Source organism: Panulirus ornatus, chromosome 34 (genome assembly GCF_036320965.1).
Source record: "Panulirus ornatus isolate Po-2019 chromosome 34, ASM3632096v1, whole genome shotgun sequence".
NCBI lineage: Eukaryota > Metazoa > Arthropoda > Malacostraca > Decapoda > Palinuridae > Panulirus > Panulirus ornatus.
In genome coordinates this window covers 12,841,498-12,855,578 of record NC_092257.1, presented here as the reverse complement: position 1 = coordinate 12,855,578, position 14,081 = coordinate 12,841,498, and the positions used below count along the sequence as shown (strand labels likewise).

The following is a 14,081-nucleotide window of genomic DNA, read 5'->3' as shown; positions in this document are numbered from 1 at the left end:
CGCGATCATCAAGGCTAGTAATATACGACGAAGACCACGATTAAAAGTGATGTAGAAGACTAACAGCAGAACAAAAAAAGGGGGGAGAAATTTGGAAAAAGAAAGTGTGAACACCTAAGACAGTTTTACTCGTCTTGCTTTTGGTATTTCCCTGAGAATGTCTGAGACGCTGACGAAAGATATTCAGAGAGAAGATCATCAGTATCCTGCGGTAAACACACACACACACACACACACCATACATGGGGTCCCACGAGTGTAAAACGCCCGCCTCCCACAGTACAAAGAGGCAATTACACAAGAATTGAAAAGGTAATTAATGCACTTTTCAGTTTTCGTAGTCTAACTGTAGCTGGTCGTGATGATTCGGCAGCCGCCGGCTCCCCTCACTGGCCCGAGTGAGGAGGAGGAGGAGGAGGAGGAGGAGCTGTCACGGTGTCTTCATCAATGAGCTGCCCCTCGTGTGTGACGCTTGAGGAAGCGTGTTATTCCCTCTGGATGTGGGGGAAGGACCAGTACCCGAGAGCGCCAGCCTCCCCCTCTCTCTCTCTCTCTCTCTCTCTCTCTCTCTCTCTCTCTCTCTCTCTCTCTCTCTCTCTAAGGAACTGCCTTCTCTAGAACTAACTATCCCTGCAAATGGAAGCGAATGTAATTACCTATTTGTAGCCATTTAGTTTCGCCCTACAGTGAGGAACCTTTACACAGTTGGGACGCCCCCACATCCCTCTAACCATCTCTCCTATGATAGTTGTGTCGACTTCTGTAGCTTGACGTGGGTAGACTCAAGGCTAGTGGGTGTAGCCTTCATTGGTTAGGCTCAAGGCTAGAGGATGTAGCCTTCTGTGGCTAGGCTCAAGGCTAGAAGGTGTAGCGTTCAGTGGGTAGGCTCAAGGCTAGAGTTAGAATGGGTCCGTCCCATCCACCGACCTCAACTCCCTCCCTCCCCCGTCGTCATGGATGTTGCTATCCTCCAACCCTTGCAGCGTGTCAACCAGACGACCAGCCAGTCGACCAGATACGGACGGCGCAGTAGCAGTAGCAGTAGTAGTAGGAGTAGTAGTAGTAGTAGTAGCCGTCATCAACTCACGACCCCGAGATGGGAAGGAGAGAGAATCTCCCCACGAGAGGGAGAGAGAGAAAAAAAAATTGAAACGCACCTACAAAAAGCGTTCACAGAAGGGAGGGGGACGCCTTACAGAACGCGTGTCATATGACACATCCCGAGGCTGACACGCACGACACACAGGCCAAAAATAGCTCACACTGGGACCGCCAGTGAGGGTTTTTTGCAGAGGAAATCAGTATCTCTAATGCGAAGTTGTTGGTGGTAATCCCGAGAGCGCGTACAACAACCGACCAGATGCCATTTTTGTCTTGGAACACATTGCTGTCATGCGAGACATTTTCCTCAGGTTTCAATGAGAGTTCGAGTCCTCTGGCTTATGCTGTTGTTTGTGTGTGTGTGTGTGTGTGTGTGTGTGTGTGTGAGAGAGAGAGAGAGAGAGAGAGACAGAGTAAAAGCATGGTACATATACACAAGGATAAGGTTATTTACCCACCATATATCTAAAGTTAAGAGAGAAACAAGACTCCCAACTTTGCTCTGCTTCATCATTCATAGACTCGCCACAAGAGGACAAGTTCGGCTCGCGTGTGAGGAGGTTCGAAGCCTCTGGTAACATAGTAAGTAACTCCCGGTAGCAGACGCAGCTACGAGGGTGACCTTCACACCCACCTGGTCCACTGGATCACCATGCTTAATGTTTACCTCCCCGTCTTCCTCCGTTGCCTCCAGCTTCGTACCATGCGTTTCCCCAACCTTCCGTCTCTGCCTTTCGAGGCAGAAGAGTCGATACAGTTTCGACCAGGAGTAACCCATGCATTATCTCCACGTTTCGAGACAGAAGAGTCGGTACAGCTTCGACCAAGCGTTTCCCCAAGCTCTGCTTCTGTTTTTCGAGATAGAAGGTTCGGTGCAGCTTCGACCAAGCGTGTGCCGGACTTTTATTTACCACCGTACAATTTCTTCATACATCCCTCTTTCTTCTTTTTGTCTCGGGAAATGAAGTAAAGATTATCCTCTGTTAATAACAATCTAGCTGTGCGAGCCAGGTGATTAAGATAATCAAATACAGAACAGAGATTAGGTTCACTTACGTGTTGAATGAAATATGTATACTATATGGAGTCTCACATACCTCAAAGATCTAACAACTTAATTTCTCTCTATATATTGTTTCAGGTTTTTGTTGTGTGGTCCAGTATGACAGTGTGAGACCGAAGACTACACCGACACCATGTAGACCTCTCCTACTCCCCTAGCTGTACGATACTCTCAACCGGACGACTGGCAGCAGGCGCCTGTCGGCCCCTCCAGGTATCTTCATTTTCTTTCTTAAACCAGTTGATTACGACGCCCTCTGTCGGTGTGTGTGACTTTGACGTAACTATGGCGCGGTATCGTTGCTACTGACGAAGTTAATGTCGATATATCTCAGGTCTCCACTTCCCGTTCTCCTTAATGAACAGTAGTAGCAGAAAACTGCCGATAAAAATCTTATCTTTGTAGGGGTAACTAACCCTTTATATGAAAATTGTTATGGATAGAATGTCTTCAATTTCATGGTTATTTGTAGTTGAGTGGATGGAGTAAGGACAGTATCATTCCAAAATCATATAATAACATTGTCACGTTATTACTAAACGCATCATCTTCGTAACACAAAGTTTTCCATTATCAAACGTTAATCATCATCTTAAATCTGAGTCTCCTGTACAATTAGATCCTGAAGATTAGCATTAAAACACAACATCTAACAGACGCTTCATATTAGTGATGCTTGTTTGAAATGTGTGGTACATAGACTCCGGCTCAATAACCACTGGCAGTCGAGAGCCAGTAAAGCCAACGGCAGATCTACCTTGAGGATCCTGTGTGAAGATTTAGACATCAATTGAACGAGTAATATGCAAGATGGTACCATAGATTCTCCTTCAGGTGCGTGTGGTATTTGGTATCAAGCTGTTATTCCCTCAGTGATGGGGAATATCTAGGGACTGAGAGCCATACTACGCAAACCCTCCTTCCTCTCTCTGGTCAGCCAGAGCGTCGTACACACCACGCTCTGATGTCCGCTTCCCTTCCCCTGCAAACTTTATGACGCTGTTCCTGTTTTTCTCGAGATTTTTAGTTCTCAGCGAGGTCCTCTCGGAGGGAGTACTTCACCCTCCAGCCTACAAGGGCGTCCATCTTTGGATATATCGTTGGTATGGAGGAGGAGGATATCTTCTGCTCCAGAGGAGGCGTCGCAACTCATGCCATCAAGGCCTCGTCCCACCACAGTGAACCGTCCACTACCGCTGGTGTGGGGTAGCGGTGGTGGCGGTGACCAAAGAACAGCGGAGGGGAAATGAGACCATCTTAAACGACTCTCGTTTTCCCTCAATCCCGTCGTGATCAGAAAGGTAATTGATGGTTAAGCTTGATCCATTAAAATGGCGAGGAAACTGTCAAGTGGTGATTTACTTGTTGAGTTCGTTTAGTTGATAGTATAAGTGATCTTTTGGGGCTGGAAAATGGTTGGCTGTCACGAATGGTGTCGGATTCCATTTCGGCGGTGATGAGTTCCCGCAAGGGAGTAAATGCTTGCCCCGATATCATGGCCATGAGTGAGAGTGACATTGTCCTCGAACTTTTCAGAAGTTGTGATCGCTGCTCGACCTGCCACCACACCTGTGTTGACCCAGCAACGTTGGAGTAGTCCAGTCAGTCACCTTGACATTTAGAAAATCGAAACCCGACTGGCGACATCGCTATCGGGGATATTAAACGCCCAGGTAGATTTTTTTTTTCTTTTTGTACTCTGTGTTGTTTTAAAACGTCAACAATATGGAGATGGGAAGATTATCATGTACTCTTCGGTAGTGATGTTGGCGGATGTCCCAGCGAGGAGGGTCATGAGCGGGTGACTGCAGCCTACAGAGTTACTTTGAGTTACTTGAAAGGGAGATCACTCAAGCTCATGCCGTGGATGTCCTCATAGTACAAAGGAACACAAAAGAATTCAAAGGACAACAGACCACTACGTCCTTTCGAGGCTGTTTGTGATGATGGAAGATGTCACAAACTCACAGAATAAATCTAAGAATAAAGTTTATGAGAGCAAGTTTAATGTCTCACATAGCAAGGCAGGGAAGAAGGTTGTGCCGAATCAGTGAGACTCACAAACCTAATCAATTTTGTTTGCTTCAGTAGCGAAAGCCAACCTTGATATGTGAACCATTGCCACACGAACTGTACACGTCGCTGCCCCTCGTCCCACACGACATCATACAAGTCTTCTTCAAAATCCAGTGACACTGAATCAGTCGATATCTTTGAGAAAAATGAACCTTATGGACATCAACCCCCTCCTCTCTCTCTTTCCCTAGAGAGAGGTCGAAAGAGGGCAAGGTAGAGACGAGTATAACAGTTTTACAAATTAAACAATGTCGAAGGACACCGTTCCTGAAGGAGGAGGACCTCCTTCGTCAAATCTTTCTCACTGTGACCAGATCTTTCCTACTTGAGTCACTGGGATCAGTGGGTACTTATGACCTCACCACCTCCAGGGTTCGATCTCGGTTCCCCTGCGGTGACTTGCTTAAGGAGAAAATGGTTCATTAACCTGGCCAGCCACAGGGTTCTTAAAGCAACTTATTCACAGGAATTGTAGAGGTCTTAGGTGGGAGTGAACACAATTGTCATTGTTACTTGCAGGGTACAGACCTTCAGGTATTTGTTAACTGAAAGACTTTAACACAACTGAATGACCTCACAGTGCCATATGACCTCCACACGAGTGAATGACCTCACATCACTGCCTGACTTCCTCACTACTGAATGACCTCACAGTACTATATGACTTCCTCAGTGCTGATTGCCCCCACACTACTGTATGATCCCCACACTACTGTATGACCCCCACACTACTGCATGACCCCCACACTACTGTATGACCCCCACACTACTGTATGACCCCCACACTACTGCATGACCCCCACACTACTGTATGACCCCCACACTACTGTATGACCCCCACACTACTGTATGACCCCCACACTACTGAATGACCTCTCGCACTACCAAATGACCGTCACACTGCTGAATGACCTCCAAACTCCTGCTCTCATCCTATTAAATGACTTCAACGGTTCTAAGTGACCCCAACCCACAACTAAATGGCCTCTGATACTATTGAATGACCTCTGAAACTACTTAATAATCTCTCAAACTACTGCATGACCTCCCAAACTACTTAATGACCTTTCAAATTACTGAATGACCTCTCAAACTACTGAATGACCTCTCACACTAATAAATGACCTCGTACACACGAATGACCGACCTCTGACAGAACCGAATTACCTTTACACTAATGAGTAGCGTTAGTGTGCATGAACTGGCGTATGACAAGCCCACCGAAAGCTGTGAGGGACGAGTGGTTGACCTCGTCTCCACCTTGACACAGCAAACCATCGTCGACACAGACACTAGACACACATGACCCCAGTACAACAGACCATTGTCGACCTGTGGTCTCTTTTATCAAACCCTAAATATGGGTCTGTCTTCAGGTCCGTCAAACCTAACACCATCACTAGACCATCCTAGGCCAACAGATAATTCTTAACTGGACGGAAACTTGTGGTGTTTACTGGATGAAATATGAATTCATCTGACCGAGTGTTGTGATTGCGATTCTAAACTCAAAGGCAAAAGCAACTGCTATGCAAATTCCCTGCCTCCCTCCTGCTTGCGACATCAGCAGCGTTATCCAAAAAGAGTGAAGACTAATGGAGAGGAGGCGATGAGAGAGAGAGAGAGAGAGAGAGAGAGAGAGAGAGAGAGAGAGAGAGAGAGAGAGAGAGAGAGAGAGGTCCAGGTCGTCCAACTCGAGTAGGAGAGGCGCCACAGGTCCCTGACTCATGATGCTGATGAGCTGGGTCGGCGGACCTTCACTTGGCTCCCCACCACTGGTTGTGCTTGTGCCTCCCCCTCCACTCCCCTCCCAAGAACCCCTCCTCTTATTCCTCTTCCTCTTCTTCTTCGTCGTCGTCTTCTCTGTCTCCTAGCTTTGTTCTTCCTCATTCTACTACTTTACTGAATCTTCTTTTGGTAGCTCTCTTCTTCATCTTCTTCTTCTTCATCTGTGTCTATCCTTCTTACTCTGCTTTCCTTTGCGACTTCCTTCAGTTCCCCAATTATGTTTTGCATCGATGCCTCACTTCGCTCTCCCCTCCGTCAGGAGACTCTTTAAAGTCCCTGTCTTTGTCTTTCATCGTCGCTGTACCTTCCTTTATGCCAACCTTGTCTTCAAGACAGCCTTTCTCTTGCGTCATCCATAGGACATTTCCTTTTGGCTCTGTGGACACAGTTCCACCCATATCAAGGCTGCACGTTGGGCATTATCGACAATGATCTTCCCTTCTCTTCTTCCTCCCATCCCTTCCTGAATGTAATTTGGATCTAGTCACTTTCCTGAACAGGAGAATAAATAGGTACTATTTCTAAGCGATGATACACCTCTGCTGTTCCTGAGGATGTAAAAAGCCTTCATGTTTACCCCTTTCGTCAAGGGCATGAAGAAGACCCCTGACGTCAAGGGTAAGGTTTTCAAGGATGAGTTTGCCTCACCGGCGAAGCTCACGACCTCTCGCGTGATGCCCTGGACTTTCTGATGTGTTCACTGTAGATGTCAGTGTGAAGTCAAACGCTGATAACCAGGTTGACAGGGCCGCCAATCACCAGCCTCGGCATTCCAGAGGAACAAAGCCTTATAAACACTGCTTTTTATTCGTTCCCAGCATTCCTAGTCATCGAGGCCTCTACTCAGGTACTGAGTCATCTCGCTGATCTCTTTTCTGAACCTTTTTTATGTTGTCAGGTGACCCATTCGCTTCTTCTCTTTCTTCTGTCACTCTCTTGCTTTATGGCCTTTGATAATACCACTGTTTTCTTCATTTCTGTCGTCACTCACTGGCTTTCATTGTCCTTATCTTCTCGTAAAGTCTGATCCTTTCGTCTTCAGCTGAACTCCTGCGTTGATCTCCCTGTCTCTTATCTCCATGGAACATCTTATTATTCCTCGACATGACTATCCTTATCTTTAGTGCCTCTCTTCACCTCCCTTTTTTTTTTCTTCTTGAAGTCCTCTTCGTGTTGATGACCACTGCATCTCCTCCTCCTTCTTTCCTCCTCCTACCAACATCCAAACGCCAGTTGGCGCCCTAAGCAAGAACGAAACCCTCTCGCTGGAGGTCGAAGCAAGGTCTCGGGGACGCTCTGGACTTCCTCAAGGTCTCCACGAGGGGTCATGCGAGTTTACCAGGGGAGGAGGACTGATAGCATCAGTCCAGGTGGACCCTGGTGTGCTCTCTGGGTTGGGTGTTGATGCTCTCTCACCCCTCCCCCCTCCAACTCTGACGTGTTCTCTTTGTTGGGTGTTGATGATGTTCAGGGGGCCTCTCTTGTGTTTGGTGTTGTGTTGTTGATGCTCAGGGTTGGGTGTTGATGCCCCCTACACCCTAGTGTGTTGTCTGAGTTGGGTGTTGATGGTGTTGTCCTCTCTATCTTTACGTATACCACCGAGAAGCGAGTTGGTGCGATATACAGAGTTCAAATGATCCGTCGTTGGAAATCAAAAACGCAGTTGGGTGAAAATCGTGGTTCATCCGTTCACTCATCCATCAGGTCCTGGTCACTACGTAAATCACGCTGGACATCTGTCGAAGTGGGTGATACGGATGTCACCCAGTTTCAGGCTCAAGTTCCACCATGGAGCTATATTGTCCATGTGTATGATGGTGTGCAAGTTGAAGCCGAATTTTCGGTTGGTTTACCATCAGTTTCAGCATGTCTTTGCGGGGAATTTTTGAAGGGAAATGTCGCGATGGGTCGTTTTGTTACCTCAGCTCAAACAGGGTCATGTCAGAGGTGACTGAGGTGCTCAAGGGTCATCCCGTCGTTGTCCATAGGTCACATCACCGCAGTTTAAGGGGTCACACCACCTCAATTTAAGGGGCCACACCACCGCAGTTCAAGGGTTACACCACCTCAATTTAAGGGGCCACACCATCACAGTTCAAGGGTCCCACCACCGCAGTTCAAGGGTCACACCACCGTAGCTGGAGGGGGTGGCGACGACGCGCGGTAGTAACATTGCCGACGTGTCGGGAGGACCTTGGTGTCGGGGTAATATGCCGGACTCTGACACTTCTTGTTCGTTTCATGTGCCACCACCACCACCTCGACCCTCGGGTTTTCATCCTCACATGTTGTAATGTGATCTATTCCTCTCGTCCATTGTGATCTTCTCGGATCGTTACTTATTCATCATATTAATCTTCGAATGAGAGTACCTCCTTGAAATGTCCCTTAGAATGAAACTGTTCAAACGGCCCATAAACCTACAGCTTTAAGAAAGAGATTATGGAATGTCAGTTTGATATCAAAGTATAATCCTGATGTTGACTTCTGCAGAGGCACTTGGGTCTCATTTCCAATCCGGAATTTCCTGTAAAATTTCCGAGGCAGTATATGATATGTAATATTACACAGTTCGCCTTCTTAAACTTTGTCTTAGGAGGGTGTTGTTCACTTGAGTGCTGGATGAGCAGGGGCCTTGGTTTCGACTATCCTGTTTCTAGAACATTTATACTTTTGACTTTCCCATGTCTGTAGCTGGTAAGATTGAGAAATCTAAGATCATATTACGGTCTTCAAAGAGAGAACCTTGCTATTGGTCATCTAGTGTTCTCTTAACCTCTCTTCCTATGTGCTGTCCTCCAGCAGGTAACACCACAAACCACAGACAACTACAACATATATGACATCAAATGATAAACTAAAACGACTCAACATAAATCTCAGAAACAAGTGAAGTATGATAATACATAGGAATACATAGAAACTGAAGGAGCAACACATCACTGAGTCCCTTTCGAGGTTGTTTGTGACAGTGGCATGTATCAGGAACTCACAGATCAGTGGATTAAAAGTTTTAGAAGATATACACCCAATTCACAGTGAATCACCTGCCAATGGTCAGTGTGACTATGAGGGGCGCTATATGCCTTGGACCCGAAACAAAGTAGTTATGAAGTCTGTATCTTAAACCTATCTCCATTACTTCTTTCAACTACTCTAACTGGGAAATTTTTAGATATGTTGACAATCCTGTTTAAGAAAATGAACTTCGTGACACAGAAAGACAATGAACAGGTTAGTACAGGAATACAGACACAAACCACATGACACAATAGAACACAAGATACAAATCAAAGAAAACTACAAAGCATGCAACACTACAAAGAAAGAGATTAAACAAGAACACGACAAAGAAACCACAAGAGAACGAACATCTAAAAGGAAATAAGGAACACAAATGAGGTTCACATCATACAGAACTCAAAAATATGGGCAGACTACAGAAAACTACGAAAGATATAAGAGTAGATAAACCAATATATATATATATATATATATATATATATATATATATATATATATATATATATATATATATATATATATATACACGAGCATTAGACAATTGACAAAACAATACACATTTCCAAAATGATAGTCCATAGATTGGTAAACTGCACAGACCACAATATAGTCAAAAGACATAACTTTTGAAAGACGTTCAGCCCAAAAAACTTTATAAACACGGGGGAAAAAAAGAAACGGAAATAGATCACAGTTGACAAGGAAAGTAGCCCAGCACTGAAGATCACACCGTAACACATGACCTCACACGCTACAAGAACACAAAACAGCGATCCACCACAAAACCACAGAACATCCCACACAAACCACATGTACGAAAACAATACACCAAAATAAATCGTCTTTAGACAATATAGAACAAAAACAAGACACCAGGGAACATGGCAGTACACCAGATTAGAAATGATTACATTAAACATATAAGAAATAGATAGAGTGAGAGCACACACACACACACACACACACACACACACACACACACACACACAAACACACACACACCCTCAGGAAGGTGTGGTGAAGGCTGGAAAATAACGGTCATCGCAATCAGCTCCCAAAAATAGCAGGACTGGAATCATGAGGAGGCCACAGGCGGACTGGAATCATGAGGAGGCCACAGGCGGACTGGAATCATGAGGAGGCCACAGGCGGGCGGCCACACCTTGATTTTAGCACAGCTGTTGTTGGTCCCGTCGGCTCAGGCTGACCACAGCCAAGGGTGAATGACCAGGGCTAGGCTAAGGCTCGTCAGATACATCATCATCAGGGAGAGAGAGAGAGAGAGAGAGAGAGAGAGAGAGAGAGAGAGAGAGAGAGAGAAGGAGGCAGGGAGGGAGGGAGAGAACAGAGACTTCGCAACACGCTTATATATATATATATATATATATATATATATATATATATATATATATATATATATATATATATATATATATGAAGCGGCCGGAGGAAACCATGGGAAGATGTGTGGGGCCTGGATGTGGGGATAGGGAGCTGTGGTTTCGGTGCATTACGCATGACAGTTAGAGATTGGAGTGTGAGCGGATTCGGCTTCCTCTTCGTGTGTTCGCGGCGCTTCCTCGCAAACTCTGAAAACGTCGATATTTCGGATGAGACGGTAAAGTCGGTGCGAAAGCGAGATTATACAGTGTATGATGAATGTTCAATCCCTGTGCGTCAGTGAGCCGAGATGACCTGTCATCTTGATGATGGAAATGAATAAAAAAATTGGATTTAATCCATCATTATCAGAGCGAAAAATGGCCAAGCGGAGTTAAGAAATAGCAAATGTATAACTCCAATATTTGAGAAAGGTGAAATGTGTATTTCAATATTTGAGAAAGGTGAAATGTGTATTTGAATATTAGCCTTCAGCTCTGCTTCAGTCCTCTGGGAAACAATGGAAACTGTTGTTTAGGACAGAATTTTACGATCTTTTTTTTAGGGGGAGGGACAAGAAACCGATGAAAGCGACCGTCAGAACGAACCTCAAATGAACAGATCTTATCACTGCCTATCTAACGTGGAATTTTCGTAAATTTGTTATATAAAAGACATCCGTGTGTGTGTGTGTGTGTGTGTGTGTGTGTGTGTGTGTGTGTGTGTGTAACAGTTGTCAATAATCAGGTCTATGAACCAGCATTTCTGAATTTGCTGACGACACTAAAGCCGAAGCTTGAACAACATCTGAACATGTTTACATATATGGCTTAGACAAATCATCAGGGGAAACTGTCACTGAAATAAGATTTCCAGTGATAGATTGACGTAGCGACAAACAGAAAATGAGACTACAAGGTACTTGGGAAAGACTACAAGGTACTTGGGAAAGACTACAAGGTACTTGGGAAAGACTACAAGGTACTTGGGAAAGAACTTCCACCATCTGAAAGCTACTGAGCTAAGAATTGCCGCAGCTCGAGGAAAAAAAGGAAAGTAGAGTCAGGCTACGCTGTAGGGAACTGGTACTACAAGAACCTCAGAAGCGACCTCCCTTCTGTAATCTCAGGAAAGAACAGCATTTCCCATGACGCATCATGAAATCGTAAGGTCGTCATGCGAAGGCCTGAGACGCCCAAAAGGCTTTCATCATCCTGGCATCACTCGAGGTCCTCATTACCCATACACATGTGCAGGCATTAGAATACTATTATGATGATCAATAGCGTGTAGATTCTGGTGATTGCTCGAGGAACAAGCGCGTAGCCTGGGCCTTGAGGTGACGCCTGATACAGGAGAGTTATGTAAGTCTCCCCCTCCCACAACCCGTCCTCCTCCTCCTCCTCCTCCTCCTCTCAGCAGTGTCCGTGGTGTTGGTGGTGGTTGGTTGGTTTGGTTGGTTGGTCCGGCCTGGTTATGGTCCCCTCCTGACGCAGCAGGACAAATTCATTCTTCAGACCTAACCCATACCACACTCTTGCCCTTAACCAGACCTACCCAGAATACCCTGAGATTCGGCCCTCTCCTCCTGAAGCAGCAGCAGCATCGTCTGGTCTCCAGCCTCAACTTGGGAAACGTTAAAGATATTGTCTTGTTAGTCTCGTGTGGCTGGACAAGAAGAATGATACATGTATAAGATACTGCGAAGATCTCTTTTCCAGAATCATGATGGCTCGTGTGGTGCGACAGCATCTACTGGTGTGTGGAGGATGACGCAACCCTGAGGACAGTCCTTGTTATCAATACTTGGATTATTTCCCGCGTCGCAGGAATATTGAGTGACGTGCATAGATCCCTTGCTTATGGCGTGTAAGCGAGGTAGAGTTACGGCGCCCTCGGGCAACGGCGAAGGCCACGCCATCAACACCATCATGACTCACGAAACACAAACATTAAATCGTCCAATCGCAGATAAAAATGGTGTGTGGAGGATGAGTGTGCGGCGCCGGGGTCGGTGTTGTTGGTGTCGGGAGGCCGGCGCGTCCATCACAGATCTGGTCACCTGCGACTCAGCGCCAGACGCAGCGACACCAGATCCCAACATAAACAGCTAGGCCTGGCGCCTGGCGCCGCGCGGCGAGGGGGGGATGTGCGCTGCTCCACCTCCTGCCGCCACCGCGCCAGGACGGGCCGCAAGTCAGGGCGTGGCTCCCCTCCGACACGCCACAGGAGGGCCCTTCTGGTTAGAACTCGTTAGTTCAATCAGATTCGTAACCATGTCCTTGTTAGGGTTTTCGCCCTTAACCATCGTACTCTTGTTGTCGTCCCTTTGTTCAGGGAAGAGGGCACGGCTGTGTGGCAGGTCCTCATCATCATGACTGACGCAAGGGCATCCGTGATCAAGCAAAGTGTTCGTCCTGCGACGCACCACATCAGGTAGTGGGGGATCATGCAACGCGCCATGGGGGGGGAAAAAAACAACTTAGGGTCATATCGCGACGACAGGTGGGTCGGGTGTGGTGGCAGCAGGACAAGAAAGAGTCTGGTAAACACAGGAAGATTAATGGCGACAACAGCACTCTCCTACGTAGGACGATCCGACGATTCGAAGGTCCCTTCCAAAAGACGCGCCTCCCTGGATGGTGGTGGCTGAGGTCCTTCTGGCAGAAGAGACGCAGGTGTCCCGATGGGACGGGCGGCGTCTCCCGGCGGCCTCGCCTTCGCCAGTAGTATCTACTAACATGATACACTTTGTTTGGGTAGTTGACCTTGGCCTCTCCTGGGAATAATACCGTGTGAAGAGTTAAGTGTTCGTCTCTCACCCCACGGGCGCCTGACGGAGGGGCATTTTGCTCCCCTTGAGTTTTGCGATGAATTTCACGTACGATGTCTTGTTGTCATAGTTATTTTGACTCATATAGATGTCCAAATACTGCTGACATGATTACATCCATGTTGGCCTAAATTACATAAGATTACATTCAGTTTTAGATTTATCAAAGTTGATGGTAATGCTCTCAATACACATGTATCTCGAGAAGTAATAGAATTTGAAGTAACTGTTACGAAAACTTCAAATATGTGTCTTGTTTTCAAGCCTACATAACACGTCTCCTTTTATGTAAGTCAGTTGATTTAAAGGTTAAGGGTGACCATTGACATATATGTAATGCAGACCTCTTGAAATTGTCTCTGTGGACGGACGTGTCTCATTGGTGCTTCCCCTCCTCGTCCACGATGCAGCGTGTCCAATGGTCGTTTGCATTGCACCTAGTGGCATTTGGCCTCTCAGTTATACACCAGGACTTACGTCCCCCGACGCGTGTGCCCAAACCAACTTCTTTTTTAAAGGAATATCAGACAATCTTGACACACCCGATGTTTTCATAGGATGAGTGAGTGGAGGTCTTGCATCACACTGGTGATGGCTAAACCAAAATTGCGAAATTCTTCAGCGAATTTTTCGAGTGTTGATCTTGTGTGTGTGTGTGTGTGCGACACTCGTAGATGGGGATGAGTGGGGCAGGGAGGGGGACAGAAGTATTTAAGGGAAGGAGACTCCATCTCGTTTTCCTTGCAGGAGAAGATGCGTACACGTTACGCATCTGAAGCCATACGTGATCGATAAGGTCTTAAGTCGCTCATCACA

General features: G+C 46.3%; 1 protein-coding gene across 1 annotated transcript in view; it reads left to right on the top strand.

Moving 5' to 3' along the window:
- The window catches only part of LOC139759864 (uncharacterized protein C05D11.1-like), a 167,303-nt gene that overhangs the window by 51,668 nt on the left and 101,554 nt on the right, over nucleotides 1–14,081 (top strand). Inside the window, exon 3 of the mRNA XM_071682381.1 lies at nucleotides 2,243–2,377. The gene's annotated coding sequence lies outside the window, so the exon portion shown is untranslated. The remainder of the gene's footprint in view (nucleotides 1–2,242; nucleotides 2,378–14,081) is intronic.